Here is a 5,000-nt window from a genome sequence, read left to right on the forward strand (position 1 = left end):
GTTCAGGCACGGCGGGCAGTGTTGGAATCGGCAGCGCCGACGAAATCGGCAAAGTCGGCAGAATCGGCAGCGCAGATTTTTCGACGAACACGGGCTGGACGGTGGACTGTCCAGGCCAGGCAGGAAAATTCGTCGAGGGGACACGCTGACGAAACAGCGCTGGTTCAGACACGGTGGGCGCAGTGTTGGAATCGGCAGCGCCGAGAAAATCGGCAAAGTCGGCAGAATCGGCAGCAGGTGCTGGCGATGAGTCAGGACGGACTGGATAGTCCAAGGCTCGATGAGAAAGACCGCTGGTTTAGACACTGGGGCAGTGGCAGCCCGCGGGGCAGTGTCGGCAGATTCGGCAGCAGTGTCTGCCGATTCGGCAGCGTTGGCTTGTTGGCGCGGGGGGCCGATTCGAGTGGGGACTTGGGCAGCGGGCAGTGAAAGCAAGAGTTTCCCCGATGCTGCCGGGAAAAACGCTCCCCGGGATGGCCGGGTGAGATGACCCGGCGGCCCGCGACGGGTCATTCAATTCCATGCCCCGTCAACATAACTCCCGATGTACTGTTTGCTTTTTCGGAAGAAGAGATCCATCCCCCCATCCTCGGCCAGCCAAAAACGCTCCAATTAATGGCCGGGTGAGATGACCCGGAGGCCCGCGACGCGTCATTCAAATCACTGCCCTATCGGCTACAACTGCTGATGGGTGGGATTAGAGGCCTGCCATGGTGGTGAGGGGCGGCGAGGACCGTGAAAGCTAGAGTTTTTCAGAGGCTGCCGGGAAAAAGGCCCCTCGGGTGGCGGGGTGCGAGGACCAGGCGCGTCATTCAATTCTCTTCCCTATCAACTTGGCTCCCGTTGGCGGGATTGGAGGCCTACTGTTTGTTACAGGGCTAAAATCGTCAGGGGAAGAGCTGACGAAACAATGCTGGTTTGGATGCAGGGGGTAGTGTTGGAATCGGCAGCGCGGACAAAATCGGCAAAGTCGACAAAAAAGACTGTTGGTCTGGACATCGGGGCAGCGGCAGCCATGCCGACAGGGGGGGAAATCGGCAGCACAGATTTGTGCAGCTGCAGGTTCGTCGGGGAAATCGGCAGCGCAGATTTTTCGATGAACATGGGCTGGAAGATGGACTGTCCAGGCCAGGCAGGGAAATTCGTCAAGGGGACACGCTGACGAAACAGCGCTGGTTCAGGCACGGCGGGCAGTGTTGGAATCGGCAGCGCCGACGAAATCGGCAAAGTCGGCAGAATCGGCAGCGGGTGCTGGCGATGGGTCTGGACGGGCTGGATAGTCCAAGGCTCGACGAGAAAGACTGCTGGTTTAGACACTGGGGCAGTGGCAGCCCGCGGGACAGTGTCGGCAGATTCGGCAGCGCAGATTTGTGCGGCTGCAGGTTCGTCGGGGAAAATCGGCAGCGCAGATTTTGCGACGAACATGGGCTGGGCGATGGACTGTCCAGGCCAGGCAGGAAAATTTGTCGAGGGGACACGCTGACGAAACAGCGCTGGTTCAGGCACGGCGGGCAGTGTTGGAATCGGCAGCGCCGACGAAATCGGCAAAGTCGGCAGAATCGGCAGCGCAGATTTTTCGACGAACACGGGCTGGACGGTGGACTGTCCAGGCCAGGCAGGAAAATTCGTCGAGGGGACACGCTGACGAAACAGCGCTGGTTCAGACACGGTGGGCGCAGTGTTGGAATCGGCAGCGCCGAGAAAATCGGCAAAGTCGGCAGAATCGGCAGCAGGTGCTGGCGATGAGTCAGGACGGACTGGATAGTCCAAGGCTCGATGAGAAAGACCGCTGGTTTAGACACTGGGGCAGTGGCAGCCCGCGGGGCAGTGTCGGCAGATTCGGCAGCAGTGTCTGCCGATTCGGCAGCGTTGGCTTGTTGGCGCGGGGGGCCGATTCGAGTGGGGACTTGGGCAGCGGGCAGTGAAAGCAAGAGTTTCCCCGATGCTGCCGGGAAAAACGCTCCCCGGGATGGCCGGGTGAGATGACCCGGCGGCCCGCGACGGGTCATTCAATTCCATGCCCCGTCAACATAACTCCCGATGTACTGTTTGCTTTTTCGGAAGAAGAGATCCATCCCCCCATCCTCGGCCAGCCAAAAACGCTCCAATTAATGGCCGGGTGAGATGACCCGGAGGCCCGCGACGCGTCATTCAAATCACTGCCCTATCGGCTACAACTGCTGATGGGTGGGATTAGAGGCCTGCCATGGTGGTGAGGGGCGGCGAGGACCGTGAAAGCTAGAGTTTTTCAGAGGCTGCCGGGAAAAAGGCCCCTCGGGTGGCGGGGTGCGAGGACCAGGCGCGTCATTCAATTCTCTTCCCTATCAACTTGGCTCCCGTTGGCGGGATTGGAGGCCTACTGTTTGTTACAGGGCTAAAATCGTCAGGGGAAGAGCTGACGAAACAATGCTGGTTTGGATGCAGGGGGTAGTGTTGGAATCGGCAGCGCGGACAAAATCGGCAAAGTCGACAAAAAAGACTGTTGGTCTGGACATCGGGGCAGCGGCAGCCATGCCGACAGGGGGGGAAATCGGCAGCACAGATTTGTGCAGCTGCAGGTTCGTCGGGGAAATCGGCAGCGCAGATTTTTCGATGAACATGGGCTGGAAGATGGACTGTCCAGGCCAGGCAGGGAAATTCGTCAAGGGGACACGCTGACGAAACAGCGCTGGTTCAGGCACGGCGGGCAGTGTTGGAATCGGCAGCGCCGACGAAATCGGCAAAGTCGGCAGAATCGGCAGCGGGTGCTGGCGATGAGTCTGGACGATTTATAGTCCAGGGCTTGATGGAAAAGACTGTTGGTCCAGACAATGGGGCAGTGGCAGCGCGGATTTGTGCAGCTGCAGGTTCGTCGGGGAAAATCGGCAGCGCAGATTTTTCGACGAACAGGGGCTGGGCGCTGGACTGGCCGGGCCAGGCAGGAAAATTCGTCAGGGGGGCACGCTGACGAAAACAGGGGCTGCGGAGTGGAAAATCGGCAGCGCAGATTTTTCGACGAACAGGGGCTGGACCGGCCGGGCCAGGCAGGAAAATTCGTCAGGGGGGCACGCAGACGAAAAGAGGGGCTGCCGCGTGGAAAATCGGCAGCGCAGATTTTTCGACGAACAGGGGCTGGACGCTGGACTGGGCCAGGCAGGAAAATTCGTCAGGGGGCACGCTGACGAAAAGAGGGGCTGCCGCGTGGAAAATCGGCAGCGCAGATTTTTCGACGAACATTCGTCAGGGGGGCACGCTGACGAAAAGAGGGGCTGCCGCGTGGAAAATCGGCAGCGCAGATTTTTCGACGAACATTCGTCAGGGGGGCACGCTGAGGAAAACAGGGGCTGCCGCGTGGAAAATCGGCAGCGCAGATTTTTCGACGAACAGGGGCTGGATGCTGGACCGGCCGGGCCAGGCAGGAAAATTCGTCAGGGGGGCACGCTGACGAAAAGAGGGGCTGCCGCGTGGAAAATCGGCAGCGCAGATTTTTCGACGAACAGGGGCTGGACTGGCCGGGCCAGGCAGGAAAATTCGTCAGGGGGGCACGCTGACGAAAAGAGGGGCTGCCGCGTGGAAAATCGGCAGCGCAGATTTTTCGACGAACAGGGGCTGGACGCTGGACTGGGCCAGGCAGGAAAATTCGTCAGGGGGGCACGCTGACGAAAACAGGGGCTGCCGCGTGGAATGGCAGCCTACACGCAGATGCGAATTCGGCAGCGCACGATGGCTTGAGCAGGTCATGGGTTCGACTTGGCGCGATCTGAAACCTGGACGAGGGACTGTCGACGCTGGACGAGCCAGCGCGGTGGCCTGTCGTGCCCCGTTCAGGGGGGGCCTGCCGCGGAGACAGCCCTCGCGGGCTCGACAGCGCAGGCCAGCGTCCCCGACGTCGCTGGCCGCGGCAGGCGAGCTGCCGGGGTTCCCGCATTCCTACAAGAAAACGTCGTGCTTTCCACATGAAACCAATCCAGTAAAATCAGCCATATTTTTATGAGGCTGCCCACTGAATTTGGGGTCATTCCGGGCCGGTTCCTAGTTTTGCGGATTTACTCGATTTCTAATGGTAGGAAAATTAAAACAAATACTTCCCGACCTCGAAAAATTCTGGGAAAATTAATGAAGGTGGATTGGATTTTTGCCAACCTCTGTGCAAAATTTCAGCTCAAAATACCAAGAAATGAATTTTTTAGAGGGGGGGTGACAGCTGGGACCTAGTAGTGTCTCCCCCTGCCAGAGCTGCAATGACACTTATTGCTCTTTAGGGAGCCACCAGGCCGGCGCCCCTCAAAGACCACACGCGCGCGCGCGCCCGCCCGCGCTGGGCGCTGGGGCGCTGGGGCCTGAGGGCCTGGGGCCCTTGGGGGCCCTTGGGCGCTTGGGCGCGCGCGCGCGGCCCCCGCAGCCATGCCGCGCTGCGCGACGCGCGGACAGCCCCTGCTGGCTTGCTCTCTCGCCCGCGGGGGGGCTGCCTTCGGGCCCTGGCCCCCCGCGTTCTGGCCTGCCCCCCGCGTGGGAGAGGCTAGGCGCTGCAGGGGCCAGCCCGACGTCGCTGGCCGCGGCAGGCGACAGCCCCTGCTGGCTTGCTCTCTCGCCCGCGGGGGGGCTGCCTTCGGGCCCTGGCCCCCCGCGCTCTGGCCTGCCCCCCGCGTGGGAGAGGCTAGGCGCTGCAGGGGCCAGCCCGACGTCGCTGGCCGCGGCAGGCGAGCCGCCGGGGTTCCCGCATTCCTACAACAAAACGTCGTGCTTTCCACATGAAATCAATCCAGTAAAATCAGCCATATTTTTATGAGGCTGCCCACTGAATTTGGGGTCATTCCGAGCCGGTTCCTATTTTTTCCGATTTCCTCGATTTTTAATGGTAGGAAAATAAAAAAAAATACTTCCCGACCTCGAAAAATTCTGGAAAAATTAATAAAGTTGGATTGGATTTTTGCCAACCTCTGTGCAAAATTTCAGCTCAAAATACCAAGAAATGAATTTTTTAGAGGGGGGGTGACAGCTGGGACCTAGTAGTGTCTCCC

Source organism: Populus nigra, chromosome 2, assembly GCF_951802175.1.
Source record: "Populus nigra chromosome 2, ddPopNigr1.1, whole genome shotgun sequence".
Taxonomy (NCBI): Eukaryota; Viridiplantae; Streptophyta; class Magnoliopsida; order Malpighiales; family Salicaceae; genus Populus; species Populus nigra.